We start from the raw sequence: 17,872 nt of genomic DNA, 5'->3' as shown, positions 1-17,872 counted from the left end.
AAGGAATTATTTTCATAGGATATAAAGCTAGTCTTTGGCCTGTTTTAAATAAAAATTGAAATTTTCCTTCCTGCACACATTGCCTTTTTATGTTAGCTTATAACTGCAACCAAGGAACTCATCACTAAAAATCTGAGTTTGACATGTTTTGACCACACAATTCTTTACTCTTGTTCAGACAGAGTTGATGCTCTAGAGTAGTGTTACTTAATAAATGTTGTCTTATTGCTTATCCATTTTTCCAATATCAGTCCTCAACTTACACAGTCACCTAGTGGTTATGTATTTCCATATCCTTCAGGACATCCATTCCCTGAATTTCTTCTTCTCTCTCCTGTAGAATGAACACAAGAAATCTAAAGACGATGTTCTACTAATCTAACGCTGCTCCAGCATTAGTATCTAGAACATCTACTGCAATCATTCCTCAGTTATTTTTGTTGCCGCCTCTAATGTACTTTACAAAATCTTAATCTTAACTATTCCAGGGCGGTAACACAAGAGCACACAACGGGTTTGTTATAAAACACGTTTGTGACGTTGCACTCCATATGCTTTATGAAAATACGCTTGGAATGGGAATATAATGTAACTGGAATGTGCTTTTATGCAAAAGCTCTCTTGTAAGGTATTTACAAAGCTTATAACCTACTGAGCGTTGTCATCCTATTTGTATGTATGCATCAGTCTTGTATCTAAAACTAGAAATATGAAGTTAACTCTTAATGGTGGTTTAGAATCTTGATGGCTCCTATTGACTAGGACAATTGGCTGTAAATGGCTGTTTACCTGCAAGCCTTCCTGTGTACGGGATGAAGAATGAGGTCTCACAGGACATCTGACGAGGTCACATGATTCTGGAATCCATCTTAAACCTGGTGCTTTTCCATTTAAGAGGAGGGGTGGAAACCAAGAGAGACACAAGATTCCCACCTTGTGCCAAAGAGATAAAAGCAGGTGGAACAGAACAAAGGAGGCTGCCAGTCATGAGAAATCCCCTAGTTACCACCTGAGCTGGAACTAACTAACTGTACCAGGGAAAGGATTGGGCCTAGACTAGGAAGGAGCCTAGTCTGTGAAAGAAGCTTATTGGAACATCTCTGTGGGTGAGATTTACCTGTATTCAGTTTCTTAAATGTATTAGGCTTAGACTTGAGTGTTTTGTTTTATTTTGCTTGGTAACTTACTTTGTTCTGTCTGTTATTACTTGAAACCACTTAAATCCTCCTTTTTATAGTTAATAAAATCACTTTTGTTTATTAACTAACCCAGAGTAAGTGATTAATACCTGGGGAAGCAAACAGCTGTGCATCTCTCTCTATCCATGTTATAGAGGGTGGACAATTTGAGTTTACCCTGGATAAGCTTTATACAAAGTGAAACGGATTTATTTGGGGTTTGGATCCCATTGGGAGCTGGGTGTCCGGGTGCTGGAGACAGGAGCACTTGCTGAGCTGTTTTCAGTTAAGTCTGCAGCTTTGGGGGCGTGGTTCAGACCTGGGTCTGTGTTTGCCCCAGGCTAGTGTGTCTGGCTCAACAACACGGGGTTCTGGAGGCCCAAGCTGGCAGGGAAAACGGGCTCAGAGGTAGTTTCAGCACGTCAGGTGACAGTCCCAAGGGGGTCTCTGTGACCGAACCAGTCACAATATTGTCTAATTCTTTTAGACCTCAGGCATGCAAACAAGACAATTTAGAAAAGTTACATGGTCACTTTTTCCACACTGCATGGGAAAAAATGGTGCTTATTTTCTTGAGCCACTCAATTCTGCATCTTTTGGGAAAGTAGAAATTGATTTGTTGGTCTTTGCCATCCACATCCATAAAAGAAAAGAATGTAGCAGCAGCAGCAAGATATTTTCTTGTACCATGAACAGAACTCAAACAAATACCAGGACAATTTTATAGGCCCTTTTTACAGGCCACTTTTCAAGGAAATACCTTCATTTATTGCAAAGCAGTCCTTGTCAAAGGGTCCTTTTGGCTTCTCTGTTCAGGTCACACTTACTCTTTTGCAGTGCAACAGTTAGTCCGCGCAATTCCCAAACTCCTCATTCATGTCTATCAAAGTGTAAATCACCCTAATGGCCCAATTCCTAAAAAAGCTGCTGTGGAAAACACATACATGATGCGGCTATTGAGAATAACTAACCTTAATACAACCCTGTGAAACATCTGTGGTGACAAAAACCTTGAAGTTAACTTGCTGATGCTTTTCCCCCCTCCTAATTTACAGTGGATGTAGCCATATAAGTTAGCTGGAATCTCCCTTCAGCTGCTATCACAAGAGCCTGCAGAAGTTGGCCCAGGAAAAGATATTACCTCAGCCAACTTGTCTCTCTATGACGCTATAGACAATCAAGAGCTTAGTATGGACAAAATGATAATTCTGCTTAATGTAAGAGCAAAAGGAATTACTTTAAAATAATAAATTAAAACTTGCATTTTAGGAAGTTTAAATAACCAGTAACATCCCTTCCTACCACTGACAGATTCGCCTTATTTTGGGAAGTCTCATTTAACATTTTGAGGATGGACATCATTTCCCCTCCTCCTCCTCCCAGCTCTGGTCTCACTCCTTCCAGCTGGACCCATTTTGTCAGTGCTTTGTGCCAAACTATAAGACATCAGTCTAACTCCAAAGAGTAACTTTAAATCTATATCCAGTCATGTTCCCTTCATTTTAAGACATTCACAGCCAAATTCTTACTACCAGCTATTTACAAGACCTTTAATTGAATTTACCCTTGAATGGCACTGCCCCTTTACCTACAAAGGAGGGTCTATAGTAATTTGCGCGTTTATGAAAGACTTAAGAGTACTGTTTAGAAGATGTGCTAACCTCTGCAGAAAGCATTGTTGCCAGCTCAGAGTGCCTGAGGCAAAGCAACAGCGGGTTCGTTGCCCGGTGTGCTTCGCACCAATAAACACACCGGGGGGAGAAGCAAACAAAGTTTATTTGGGATCCCAAAGCGGTGCTAGGAGACAGGCATGTCTCAGATCAAGCACACTAACAGGAACAGTTTTTCTTCTTTTATACATTTTGCAGTTAAGCCTCACCCCCCCCCCCTTTCTGCTCTAGCCCTCCCTTTCTCCCCCCCATTCCTCCCTCTACCGCTCCCGTCCCTGGTAATAGTTACTAAGCAAATAACGATTACATTTAAGCAGTTAAATCATTCTTGGCAGCTACAAGCCTAGCTTGTTAGTAACTTCTTTAAACAGTTATCTTGTCCTTTTTCCCTTCAGCCAGAAACATGCAGGCCTCATTATTACCGCTTGAGCAGGGGGTTGCACACAGATAACTGGTTGCTTACATATTCCAATTGCACCTGGCTTTTGAGGTTGATTAGAGTTTAAACATGGAAGGGTAGAGTTTGGTTCACTTAGGCCTAGTGCAGGAAGGCTTCATTGACACTTTGTGGCCTTCCACCCTCCCAAGTTACCTAGGGTGAGGCCTAGTGACGTCAACAACTCCCTCCTTTGAGAATACTCAACAAGCCTTTGGCTGAGTTTTCTCATATTCTGTGGACAAGATATGATTAAGTGCTATGAAGCTGGGGTTTTCAATGAGAGGGTATGCCGGGATTTTTGAGGAACAGGGGGCACAAAGCTTACGGAGGAACAATTTAAAATAAGCAATCAGGAGGAGGGTGACCAGGCACAGTACCACACCTGTGAGGAGGAGACACACAAGGCCACCACCCAGTCCTCCTAGTTGGGCAACCAACTTCAAAGGGAATCGAAAACTGTGGGTTTCCTTTCCTGGGCCTTCCACTGCTTGAAAGCCTGTTTGGCCGACAGGACGTGCTTGTTAATATCCTGTGAGTTTTCCGGGACATAAGTACAACATTCATTCCCAATAAGGGCACACACCCCGCCCTGGGAGGCTAAAACGTAATTTAAGGCCTGTCTGTTTTACAGGGACAGCAACTGGAGCTGGTATAGCTTTGAGTTAAGGCTCTTCTCTATGGCCAAGGTTTCATTGGCGAACGTGGTGAGAAACACAGAGAGCCTGCGATAAAATTGGGTTAGCCGTCCCACCCCATGGGATGGGAGGAGGATTATACCCAACCTGTCTCCTTCCTTAATGGGCTCTGAGGCGGCATACAAAGATTTACGCTGCCTGGGGCGGCCAGGGGTTGTCCCTTAATGCATACTGGGATTCAATGGTACAGTTTTGTGACAAGGGGGTACCCGAGGTATTTCTTCCCCTACTGAACCATCCCCAACAGATATCTGACCAATTTTGGGGGACCACCCTCCAGGGTAACCCTGCTGCGTGGTGCGGGATTTGGGAGCATACTCAGCAGTTAGAGAGGTTAAACTCTTGGGCAAAGCAAACCTTCAAGGACTCATATGTGTTTGTTTCCAAGTTAGTAGGGATCCCTTTCCATCCCGCATGTGGTTGGTGGGAAACAGGAGGTAACAAAAGGAGTGTCCCTATGGCAAAGAGTACCACTGTGGCAGACCCTGGACCTGAACTCATGCTGGGCAGGTGACCCTAGGGCCTAACAATTACAATTCCCCAAATACCCACAAAATATCAATTACCAATAGTAGGCAGATTAAAAACAAAAGGACCAGGCCACCAGGTTAGGCCGGCCCTGTGAGAGTAAACACAACCAATGCTTAGAGTTTTCACGAGGAGTGTGCTGCGACTGTCCAAAGAGACCACAGGGCATTCCCAGCAGATCTTATTGTTTTTTTGAATAACAGTTTAAGTCTCAGGCAGTCGCTGGTAGTCCTTTTCCGTAGGCTGGACGGTCCACTGTTCAGGAGCGGGCACTGCCTTCAGACGGGAGTGATGAATCCAGTTCTTGTGTCCCTTGACCTTTGCTGCTGTGTGGGAGACCAGCAGGACGGTGTGGGGTCCCTTCCACTTCTCTTGGAGAGGCTAGTCCTTCCAGGTCCGAATGAGAACGGAATTGCCTGGCTGCAAGGAGTGGACAGGGGCACCCAGCGGGAGAGGCTGCAAATCTCTGGTATACCTGTGGAGAGAACAGAGAACAGCAGACGGAGAGCTGAGATAAAAAGCCACACCCCACTTCCCTGCCAGAACCGGTGTACCGTTCATAGGCCATGCCCTTCCAAACATAATCTCGAAGGGACTGAGCCCTAACCTGCCCTTTGGGAGAGCGCGAATGGGGAGCAAAACAAGGGGTAGAGCATCAGGCCACTTAAGGGAAGCCTCTTGGCAGACCTTTGAGAGGTGCCGCTTAAGTGTCTGATTTGTGCGTTCCACTACTCCACTGGCCTGCGGTCGCCATGGAGTGTGGAGCTTCCAGGGGATTTGCAGGGCATCTGATATCTTTTGAATGACTTGGGATGTGAAGTGTGTTCCGTTGTTAGATTCCATCCATTGGGGGAGTCCGAAGCGGGGAATGATCTCCTTGACAAATTTCAGAGCCACCATTTTGGCAGTGTTGTTAAGGCATGAGAAGGCTTCAGGCCATCCGCTGAATCGATCCACCAAGACGAAAAGGTATTTGAATCCTTGGGTCCGGGGGAACTCAGTAAAGTCTATTTGCCAAACCAGCCCTGGGCCTGGGGTAGGTTCCAGAGTGGCTGGTGGCACTGACACTCCTGGTTGAGGGTTGTTCTTTTGGCAGATTAGACATTCAGCCTGTACCTGGGAGGCCAGGGGTCTAAGAGCCTCCCTGCCAGCGTATGATTCTTTGTTTCTTCACCAGGGTCAGTTCTTAATGTCTTTTATAGTCAGGAATTTCTGGACTTTGTGGTTCCAATGAAGCAAGTGTTCCTTCTTCTCTTTTCCTGAAACAGTGTGGTTCAGCATCATACAGGGGAGAGGTTACTAGCACATTACCCTGTCTTTAAATAGGCTTATCATCAGTCGGAGAGTCCTCCCGAGGTGGAGGGGTCTTTTTACAGTGAGAAGCCTGGGTCCAGGTGGGCAGTCCTTGGCACTTCACAGCGGTGTTGGTGGTTAACAGGACTTGGAAAGGGCCTTTCCAGTATGGAGCCAAAGCAGTTTTTCGTTGATGGACTTTACGTAGACTCAGTCTCCTTGTTTCAATGAATGGCAGGGCTGCTAGGGTCTTTGGTTAGCACTTCTTTTATCTGTGAGAAAAGAAACCTTACACATTTCATTAATGCCTGGCAGTGTTTTGCAGATCTCATAGTTGCTTGGGCACATTCAGGCCCCCCTTTTCTTGGTTGTCAGCCAAGTCTTAGCTGTGAACAATGCCCTTGGATGCGGCCAGCATCTTATCTTTGGACTGAGTTTGCTAGCTATATTTTTTTCCCCTCAGTTAACTCGTTCTGTTCTTTTTCCTGCTCTCCTTCTTGGCTTCTTTTAACTTACAAAGGAAACTTCCACTCTTCACTCATACACCTTTTCCCAACAATGAACACATACACATTGCCATTATACACCCTTCCAGTAAAATAACTTCTATACAGAGCTTTGGAGCAACAAACCAGGACGAGCACACCCACTTTTGAGGAGTCCAACAAAGTCCAGGAGGCTCACAGTGGCTTTAAGGCAAGGGATGAGACCCACGGCAGCAATTAATAAGTCATCCACATATTGCAGGAGGAGGACCCTGTCCTCATTGTCCCACTCCTCCAAGTCTCTGGCCAGGGCCTGGCCAAACAGAGTGGGGGAATTTTTAAATCCCTGGGCCAACACTGTCCAGCAAAGCTGCTTTTTAACCCTCCTTTTGTCCTCCCACTGGCTCCACTCTGAGGCTTGCATGGCTGAGGGCTCAACTGCAAGTGTCATTATCCAGGCATTCTCTGGGGGTAAGGTGAGGGTTATTTCATCTTGGGTGAAATGCAGGGTGGCTCCTAAGCGACAAAGCAGGTCCCGTCCTAGTAGAAGTGTTGGACAATCAGGGAGGTAAACCAGTCTGTGAGATAGAGTTCTGTTTCCCAAAGCACATTCCGCTGGGGCATATACTGGGCACTTGGTTCCTTTCCCTGTGGGACCCACCACAGTGAGGGACTCTGACACAGGCAGCTGCAGGGGTTGGTTTACGGCGGTTTGTGCAGCTCCAGAGTCTATTAAAAAGTCTATGTCCGAATCTCCCACCCACATTTTTACTCGGGGTTCCAGGGGCAGGATAGTCCATCTCCCCTGATACCCCCATTCCTGATCCTCCGCTGCCATCATAGGGGTACCTTCCCTTTCAGGGCACTCATTTTCCAATGTCCCTCCTTCCGGCATATGGCACACTGGTTGCGACCCAGACGCCTTTCCTGTGAGCCAGGGCGCCCACGTCCACGGCCTCTCATTCCCCGGCCCCTTCCACCTTCCTGGAATTTTCCCCTGCCACCGGCCTGTACTGCTGCAACCATCATTTTCGCCTGCCTCTTTTCCTTTTCTTTAGACACAACCTGATTACGCTCCACCTCAGACAGCAGGGTCCGCATAAGGACATGACAATCATCCCAGTCAGGCTTACAGCTAGCCAGGCACCCTTCAAAGACCGAGATAGACTTGCTTGGGTTCGTTGAGAATTCCCCTACCTGTGCCTTAAAGGCTGCTAGGTCCACCGGGTTAAAAGGCACATGGGTGTAAACCTGCATAGTAGTGGTGATTCCTATCTGAGCCATGTCTGGACACCACGGTCTCAGTGATCAACGGATAAAATCCCACCGAGGGGGCATCTCTGGGACCTGAGACACCTTGTCTTTATATGGTGGGGGTGTGATAGCCGAAGGGGACACCGGACCTGCCATTACAGCTGTGTGTGTGTGTGTGGGGTGGGGGGTTCTGGAGACTAACAGTAGCTACTACCGAACCTGTCGGAGTCAAATTACACTTTTGCAAAATATCTAACCTATCTCTTAGCAACATAAACAACTGTACATACATCTGTTCATTCCATTTACCCGTTCGCTGACAAAACAGATGCAATTGAAGGATCGTGTTGTAATTAAGTGATTCTTCCGGTGGCCACCTTTCCTGGTCCTCTAGCTGATATTGAGGCCAATCAACTGTACAGAACCTTTTCAGTTTACTTTTAGTTATTGGATTTGCGCCAAACACTTTCCAATTCACCAGAATGCATTCCAAGGGTGTACACCTTGCCCTGCCTGCTGTACTCTGTCCCTGCCCCGTAGGGAGACACTGGGTGTCCCCAGGTCATAACAGGTAGACACTGGGCGTCCCCAGGTCAAGACAGATAAAGTCCCCACTGGACTGTTCCTACCTTATCCAAGGGTCCGGTTCTGCACCGTTGCCCTATCCACGGGACCGGTTCCCCACCGTCGCCCGCAGCTGCTTCTCCACTACTCGAGCGCGTTGCACCGTTGTGCCCTCCGGGGTCGACCAAACCACGTCTTCGCCGAGGCCCCCGGTAAAGTCACTGGTGCGCGCTGAGCATCGGTCGTCGCCGCAATCTGTCGACCTCCGAGAGGGGTCCGGGCAAGGCTAAATTTCACCCTCGAGCCCCACATTGGGCGCCAAAACTGTTGCCAGCACAGAGTGCCCGAGGCAAAGCAACAGCGGGTTCGTTGCCCGGTGTGCTTCGCGCCAATAAACACACCAGGGGGAGAAGCAAACAAAGTTTATTTGGGATCCCAAAGTGGTGCTAGGAGACAGGCACGTCTCAGATCAAGCACATTAACAGGAACAGTTTTTCTTCTTTTATACATTTTGCAGTTAAGCCTCCCCCCCCCCCCCTTCTGCTCTAGCCCTCCCTTTCTCCCCCCCATTCCTCCCTCTACCCCTCCCGTCCCTGGTAATAGTTACTAAGCAAATAACGATTACATTTAAGCAGTTAAATCATTCTTGGCAGCTATAAGCCTAGCTTGTTAGTAACTTCTTTAAACCGTTATCTTGTCCTTTTTCCCTTCAGCCAGAAACATGCAGGCCTCATTATTACCGCTTGAGCAGGGGGTTGCACACAGATAACTGGTTGCTTACATATTCCAATTGCACCTGGCTTTTGAGGTTGATTAGAGTTTAAACATGGAAGGATAGAGTTTGGTTCACTTAGGCCTAGTGCAGGAAGGCTTCATTGACACTTTGTGGCCTTCCACCCTCCCGAGTTACCTAGGGTGAGGCCTAGTGACGTCAACAGCATCATTTTAGTAGCACGACTATTTGGTAAACATTTTCTAATAGGTCAGCTTTCAGAATCCTAGCAATGTAGGCAGGCTGGAGGGAGAGTTTATCAAGTCCAGCCCCCTGTGCTGAGACTGAACCAACCAGATCTAGACCATCCCTGACAGATGCTTGTCTAACCTGTTCTTAAAAATCTCCAACGATGGGGCTTCCCAACCTCTTGGCAGCCTTGTCCAGAGCTTAACTATCCCTATAATCGAAGTTTTTTTCCTAATATCTAACCTAAATCTCTCTTGCTGCAGATTAAGCCCATTATTTCTTGTCCTGCATTCAGTGGACATGGAGAACAAGTGATCACTGTCCTCTTTATAACAGCCCTTGACAAATCTGAAGACATAACAGGTTCCCCCCCATCTGTTGTCTTCTCTCCAGACTAAACATGCCCAGTTTTTTTAACAATTCCTCAAGGGTCAGGTTTTCTAAACAATTTAGAAAAGTTACCTGGTTACTTTCCCCACAATGCATGGAAAAAATGGTGCTTATTTGGTTCTGAAATGGTGATAGGTCCAAGTCTTTCCTAATGTGTGGCGCCCAGTACTGGACCCAGTACTCCAGCTGAGGCCTCACCAGTGCCAAACAGAGTGGGGGCAATTGCCTCCTGTGTCATATATGACACTCCTGTTAATGCACCCCAGAATATTAATGGTTTTTGCAACTGCATTGCACTGTCATTTCATATTCAACCTGTGACACCCAGATCCTTCTCACCAGTGCTATGGCCTAGGCAGTTATTCCCTAGTGTGTAGCTGTGAATTTGATTTTTCCTTCCTAAGTATAGTACTTTGCACTTCTCTATCTAGTTGTCTAATGAACTGAAGAACACTATTATTGGTAGTACTGTCTTTGGAAGACAGTACTACCAATATTAATTTTCTGATGTTCATTAGACAACTAGATAGAGAAGTGCAAAGTACTTATCAGACATTTTCTAGAAAACGATCTTATTTTGGAACCAGTAACTGAAGTTTAAAAGGCCTCATTTCAAACTGATTGCGGGGCGCCAGACGTTTTGCTGATGTTGACTGTTTGCAGGCATGGCCCCCAGCAGCTCCCAGGGGCCGCAGTTTGCTCCCAGTGGCCAATGGGAGCTGCGGGAAGCGGCGGCCAGCACGTATGAGTCCTGCTATATAACTTGTTACATTACAGCCCTAGAAAGGCCAGTATGGTGGTATTGACAATAAGCAGCAACTGCTTATTTCCAGGAAGGCCTGCCAAAACATTAAATGATGCAGTGTGACAGAGTGGTCTGGTGCAAGCCATGGAGACCAGGAGGCTGGGTGGTGAAAGGATGTTAGTACAAATATTATCCAAGTCCCAAGAAGACATGCAGGATCCCCTGGGAGAATAACACGAAGGGGAAAGGCGTCCAGGAGAGCTGGCTGTATTTTAAAGAATCCTTATTGAGGTTGCAGGAACAAACCATCCCGATGTGTAGAAAGAATAGTAAATATGGCAGGCGACCAGCTTGGCTTAACAGTGAAATCCTTGCTGACCTTAAACACAATAAAGAAGCTTACAAGAAGTGGAAGATTGGACAAATGACCAGGGAGGAGTATAAAAATATCGCTCAGGCATGCAAGAGTGAAATCAGGAAGGCCAAATCACACTTGGAGTTGCAGTTAGCAAGAGATGGTAAGAGTAACAAGAAGGGTTTCTTCAGGTATGTTAGCAACAAGAAGAAAGTCAAGGAAAGTGTGGGTCCCTTACTGAATGAGGGAGGCAACCTAGTGACAGAGGATGAGGAAAAAGCTAATGTACTCAATGCTTTTTTTGCCTCTGTCTTCACAAACAAGGTCAGCTCCCAGACTTCTGGACTGGGCAGCACAGTATGGGGAGGAGGTGACCAGCTCTCAGTGGAGAAAGAAGTGGTTCAGGACTACTTAGAAAAACTGGATGAGCACAAATCCATGGGGCCAGATTGCACTGCATCCGAGGATGCTAAAGGAGTTGGCGGATGTGATTGCAGAGCCATTGGCCACCATCTTTGAAAACTCATGGTGATCGGGGGAGGTCCCGAATGACTGGAAAAAGGCTAATGCAGTGCCCATCTTTAAAAAAGGGAAAAAGGAGGAACTACAGGCCAGTCAGCCTCACCTCAGTCCCTGGAAAAATCATGGAGCAGGTCCTCAAGGAATCAATTATGAAACACTTAGAGGAGAGGAAAGTGATCAGGAACAGTCAGCATGGATTCACCAAGGGGAAGTCGTGCCTGACTAACCTAATTGCCTTCTATGATGAGATAACTGGCTCTGTGGATGAGGGGAAAGCAGTGGATGTGTTATTCCTTGACTTTAGCAAAGTTTTTGATACGGTCTCCCACAGTATTCTTGCCGCCAAGTTAAAGAAGTATGGGCTGGATGAATGGACTGTAAGGTGGATAGAAAGCTGGCTAGATCGTCGGGCTCAACGGGTAGTGATCAATGGCTCCATGTCTAGTTGGCAGCCAGTTTCAAGCGGAGTGCCCCAAGGGTCGGTCCTGGGGCCGGTTTTGTTTAATATCTTTATTAATGATCTGGAGGATGGTGTGGACTGCACTCTCAGCAAGTTTGCAGATGACACTAAACTGGGAGGCATGGTAGATATGCTGGAGGGTAGGGATCAGATACAGAGGGACCTAGACAAATGGGAGGATTGGGCCAAAAGAAACCTGATGAGGTTCAACAAGGACAAGTGCAGAGTCCTGCACTTAGGATGGAAGAATCCCATGCACTGCTACAGACTAGGGACCGAATGGCTAGGTAGCAGTTCTGCAGAAAAGGACCTAGGGGTCACAGTGGACGAGAAGCTGGATATGAGTCAACAGTGTGCCCTTGTTGCCAAGAAGGCTAATGGCATTCTGGGCTGTATAAGTAGGGGCATTGCCAGCAGATCGAGGGGCGTGATTGTTCCCCTTTATGCAACATTGGTGAGGCCTCATCTGGAGTACTGTGTGCAGTTTTGGGCCCCACACTACAAGGATGTGGAAATATTGGAAAGAGTCAAGCGGAGGGCAACAAAAATAATTAGGGGTCTAGAGCACATGACTTATGAGGAGAGGCTGAGGGAACTGGGATTGTTTAGTCTCCAGAAGAGAAGAATGAGGGGGGATTTGATAGCTGCTTTCAGCTACCTGAGGGGGGGTTCCAAAGAGGATGGAGCTTGGCTGTTCAGTGGTGGCAGATGACAGAACAAGGAGCAATGGTATCAAGTTGCAGTGGGGGAGGTCTAGGCTGGATATTAGGAAACACTATTTCACTAGGAGGGTGGTGAAGCACTGGAATGCGTTACCTAGGGAGGTGGTGGAATCTCCTTCCTTGGAGGTTTTTAAGGCCCGGCTTGACAAAGCCCTGGCTGGGATGATTTAGTTGGGAATTGGTCCTGCTTTGAGCAGGGGGTTGGACTAGATACCTCCTGAGGTCCCTTCCAACCCTGATATTCTATGATTCTACTAGGTCCGGACCAGCAGCCTCAGCCGTAATTTTCTTCTGGATCAGGCCATGAAGTAGCAACATTCAGGAGGAGAAGATAAACATTCCTCTCTAAACAGATTCTTACACCGTGAGTGTGACTCAAAACAGGCTCCCCAGTTCATGAGAAGGATTTGAATGAAACCCACAGGAGGGGATCCCATGGTTAAAGGCTCAGTCAGGGGGAGGGATAGCTTAGTGGTTTGAGCATTGGCTTGCTAAACCTAGGGTTGTGAGTTTGATCCTCAAGGGGGCTGTTTAGGGATCTGGGGCAAAATTTTGTCTAGGGATTGGTCCTGCTCTTGCTCTGAGCAGGGGGTTGGACTAGATGACCTTCTGTGGTCCTTCCAACCCTGATATTCTATGAAAAGTAAAAATCCAACTGCAGAGTGGTTTCTCTGGAACAAATGGCTTTTTAGCTTGGGGTATTGCACTGCTGAACTGAAGCTGCAGTGGTGGCTGCCAGCAGAAACATTTGACTTAGGAGAAAAGGGGCTGATTGACCAGAACCTAGTGGGGGTGGAGAGTAAGGAATTATACAGTCTGTACCAGGCCTAAGGGATTCACTTCAGTTTGGGAACAGAAGCCTGCTCTACACCTTCTTGAAGCTGTCATTGTCCAAATAATGGGACAGATAATCAGTCCAAGCCAAAAGATTCGAGCTTCAGCTTCAGTTGAGGCAGCTATGCTTGTAAATACCTAGAAAGAAAAACCTTAACAGTGGGTAAGGACTGAGACATGTTATTTATATGCATTGTCATGTTCCTGTTTCTGCTGTTTTATATACTATCAGCTGTAGCTACCTGATATAAATGATTTCCTATTGCCTGGCTGTATGCTTCCTTAGGCTGGCATTCAGTTAACTGAAATCATTTCAGCATGGGAGAACAATTTCAGGTTCTAAATACAGGATTAATTTTCTTTACACAGACAAAAATTGATCATGCCCTGAACTCTACTTAGTACCATAGTTATGCAGGGTAACTAGTTGAACCACCAAGCATTTTAGACATTTATATTCTGCATGAAATAGCCATTCAAATCCAAGTTTATCTTCAACAATATGAAAGGAAACATACTAACTGGTAGAACTCAGTTGATTTTATTTAAATGCTACCAAATTATGAAGTACCCTGGGCCTAGAATGAGTACGTCCAGCACTCTACACTGTTTAACAGGCAGGATAACATTTTAGGAGCAATTGTGAACCGAACCGCCTCTTACTTTTCAAAAAATCAAAGTGTCATTTTGGCTTTTATTTTATATTCTCTTATTTAATCTCACCTTGGATTTTAGAAAAACTAGGAGTACAGATCAGTCTACTCTAGTGGTCACTAACTGGTTGATCCTAGAGACTCTCCCAGCTGCTCGCAGAAGTGGCCCGGTTTGAGGGGAGATGGCGGGGGGGGAGGCGGGGGGAAGGAATCTATGCACACTGCTCCTGCCTGCAAGCACCACCCCCTCAGCTCCCATTGGCCACAGTTCCCCGTTCCTAGCCAATGGGAGCTGTGGGGGCGCTGCCTCCAAAGAGGGGCAGCGTGCGGAGCCATATGCCCCCTGGTCCACCCCAGGGGCCGCAGAGGCACGTTGGTCCCTTCCGGGAGTGGCATGGGGTCAGGGCAGGCAGGGAGCCTGCCTTAGCCTCCCTGCGCCGCCGACCTGGAGTCGCCTGAGGTAAGTGCTGCCCAGAAGGAGACCACACCCCAGTCTTGACCCCCACCTCCTGAAGCCAGTACCCCATACTCCCTCCTGCACCCCGAACCCCCCAGCCCTGATCCCCCTCCTAGAGCCAGCACCCCATACCCCCTCCTACACCCTGAACCCCCCTGCCCTAGCCCTGAATCCCCTCCCAGAGCCAGCACCCCATACCCCCTCCTGCACCCTGAACCCCCCTGCCCCAGCCCTGCCCCCCTCCTGGAGCCAGCACACCATACCCCCTCCTGCACCCCAAACCAGCTGCCCCTGCTCAGTACCCCCCTCCCAGAGCCAGTACCCCATACCCCCTCCTGCACCCCAACCCCCAGCCCAGACCCCCCTCCCAGAGCCAGCACCCCATACCTTCTGCCCCCTGAACCCCCTGACCCCCTCCCAAAGCCAGCACCCCAGCACCCTCCTGCACCCTGAACCCCCCTGCCCCAGCCCAGACCCCCCTCCCAGAGCCAGTACCCATACACCCTCCTGCACCCTGAACCTCGCTGCCCCAGCCCTGACCCCCTCCCAGAACCAGCACCCCATACCCCTCCTGTCCCCTGACCCCACTCTCAGAGCCAGCACCCCATACCCCTCCTGCCCCCAAAGCCCCCTGCCCCAGCCCTGACCCCTCTCCCAGAGCCAGAACCCCATACCCCTCCTGCCCCCTGAACCCCCCTGCCCCAGCCCTGACCCCCCTCCCAGAGCCAGCACCCCAAACCCCCTCGCTGTGCCCAGACCCCCTCCCATACCTCCTGCACCCCAACACTCTGCCGCTGCCCAGAGCCCCCTCCTGCACTCAAACTCCCTCCCAGAGCTTGCACCCCAACCCCCTACCCCAGGCTCAGCCCGGAGTCCCCTCCCACTCTGCAAACCCCTCAGCCGCAGCCCAGAGCCCGCACGCCCTCCCAAACCCCAATCCCAGCCTGGTGAAAGTGAATGAGGGTGGGGGAGAGTGAGCGATGGAAGGGGTAGATGGAGTGAGCGGGGTGGGGTTTTGGGGAAGGGGTCGATCCTGGGTTGCCCTTAAATTCAAAAAGTGATCTTGTGCATAAAAACGGTTGGAAACCACTGGTCTAGATATCTAGATAATACTTAGTCCTGCCATGAGTGCAGGGGCCCTCTGCCAATCCCTTCCAGTCCTACGATTCTATCACTGATATAAAGCTGAGATCTTATCTAGACAGTGAAATCTAAGGGGCCTGTACTACTATCAGCCACCAGGTACTGGGACATCCGTTTTCAGACACCCAGGATATCAATCTCCCCATGACTGTTTTGGGAAGGGAATTGTATTAATTTTCTTTTCCGATGGTTAATCCCCCAACAATTCCTATAAAGTCTTCGGTCAAGTAATACTGACAATGCTCAGTAATACGGGAGGTGGGGGGTGGGATATCGGGGGCGGTTCTGCAAAGTCAGTTTCATGCGCTGCAAAGCAGATTTGTGCTACTGCAAAATCTTGACAGCAGGGAGTGCAGCTCATTTCTGTGTTTCTTAAACATCTAAAAGGCACCGAAGTTTTTAAAGGGGCCCGGGAGAAGAGGAGAGGAGGTGGCGGGGGGACACCCAGGCCTAAACCCTCCACAGCAGCAGTGAGCACGGCCTTTTCAGTGAAAATAAATGCCAGATGTGTAGTGGCAGTAACTGAAATGGCCTTTTCTCCCCATCTCACACAATTTCCTTTCTGTTCCCCCCCCAGAAAAATCCCCTCCCCCCCAGAAGTCAAACTCCTCTTCAAGTCCAGCTATCTGTAACCCAATAAGGATATAATGTCCAGTGCTGGACTTTGCTAGTGATGTGAAATGCGCTCCAGTACTAGGGTGCTGGCTGTCAGTTTTAAACTAGAGGGATGCCTAGATGGGGAGCCAGGGGGTGGAGGAGAGGGCAAGAGGGAAATAACTGATGGGGAGGGTCTGGGGTTAAAGGATCCAGGGGTAAGACGCCCTGGAAATAGAGACTGAAGCTCCATTCTGTATCCATAGGAAGTTCAGAGTAGCTAAAGAGTTGACGGTGGTGGGATTTGAACCGACACCTCCAAAGAGACTGGAGCTTTAATCCAGCACCTTAGACCACTCAGCCACACTACCAGCTGTGAAAAGCAACAGCTGCCTGCTCCTCTCCCTGTGAGGGCTTCTCTTCACTGCTAAATTAGGTCAACAGTGTAAACTGGAGGAGGGACCCCTCAGCAGCTCAGGGGAGTTTCTGGTAACAAAAAGAATTTCTTGCTCACGAAGATGCAGTAGAGAATCTGATGATTTCAGGAGCCTGGGGGGAAATGGAGCTGGGGAGACAGGTCAGGTTGCTAGGAAGATAACAGGATGCTGACCCCATCAGGAAAGGGATAGATAAGAAGACAGAAAAGATCCGATTGACTCTATATCAATCCACGGTAGGCTGGAAGGCGTTTGCAGCTGTCCCTCCATCCGTCTGGGAGGGAGGCCACGCCCCCTTGCTACAAATTCCCTGGTAGGGCCCAGTTCGGGGGGAATTAGCACCCTAACTCTGCGGGGTAGCACAGTACTGAGGGTAGGGGGCCCTGGCCCTCTGACAGGGTGGGGCACCAAACACTTAGAGCCTCTGACCTACAATCAGGGTAGGGCAGCAGTGTCCATAAGCGCCGGCTCTCAGGCAGGGCAGGGCAGCAAAGTCAGGAGGCTCTGGCCTGTATTTAGGACAGATCAATACTGCGTCTGTATGCCCAGACCCTCAAACAGGGCTGGGGGGTTCTGGCTCTGGCAGACTGCCAACAAACACAGGTCTCTTGGCCTATGTCGGGGAGGCTGCCAACCCAGGGGTGGGATAGCAGCGGTAGGGGGATGTGGGGCCACCCGACTGCACCACGTCCCAGCCCAGGACAGGAGGGAGACATCCTTCCCCTCTGGTGACTCGTCTCCAACTGAGCTGGAGGTATTGCCTTTTGTACTTCAGGTTCCTCTCCCACCGCTCTGCTTGCGTCAGGGCACGTGTGGGTGTCCTGGCTCTGCCCACCGTGGAGAGATGGGGGAGGGCAGCTGGGACATGCCCCCTTGCTACACACACCTACATCTTGAATATGCATGCAGATGTGGGTGCCGCATCTCAAAGAAGATATATTGGAATTGGGAAAGGTACAGAGAAGGGCAACAGAAAATGATGAGGAGCATGGAACAGCTTCCATATGAGGTGAGATTAATAAGACTGGGACTTTTCAACTTGGAAAAGAGATGACTATACAATATAATGTAACCCTTCTGCCCATCTAAGTTGGCAGCAACAAGGGCCGGGTTCTGTATCTAGGGGTTCCGTTTCAATAACACAGTGCAAAACCGGCTCGAGCCCCCACCCAGTGACCTGGGACAATTATATACCACCCCCTGGGCGCCTCTAAGAGGCAATACTTCCCCTCTCGCAAGCACAGAGTCTGAGTGTAACAGAAAATGTTTAATAACATGAGGTAAACGACATCAGCATTAAATTGGAAAAACACCACAAACAGGCTTCATGAGCAAAAACTCACCCCAGCAAATTGGGCTGTGTCCTTTCCCTTTGGTTCTTGAAACCAGCAACCCAAGGATCGCCAAAGTCCCCAAAGTCCAACAACCCCCCAAAGTCTCTGTCCCTGGTCAGTGCAGCCCCAGAGTTCAAGCGGGGGGGGGGGGGGGGGGGG

The 17,872-nt window shown here is 48.7% G+C and overlaps 1 long non-coding RNA gene across 1 annotated transcript; it reads right to left on the bottom strand.

Annotated features, from left to right (window-relative positions):
• Window positions 1–3,755: 3,755 nt before the first annotated feature.
• On the bottom strand, window positions 3,756–8,475 carry LOC117870072. The gene is made up of 2 exons (XR_004643881.1): window positions 8,172–8,475; window positions 3,756–4,985 (listed from the first exon to the last, which is right to left on the bottom strand). It is a non-coding gene; the product is annotated as an uncharacterized LOC117870072 (long non-coding RNA).
• Window positions 8,476–17,872: the final 9,397 nt, after the last annotated feature.

This window comes from Trachemys scripta, chromosome 25 (assembly GCF_013100865.1).
Source record: "Trachemys scripta elegans isolate TJP31775 chromosome 25, CAS_Tse_1.0, whole genome shotgun sequence".
Lineage (NCBI taxonomy): Eukaryota > Metazoa > Chordata > Testudines > Emydidae > Trachemys > Trachemys scripta.
This window is presented reverse-complemented; position numbering and strand designations above follow the sequence as displayed.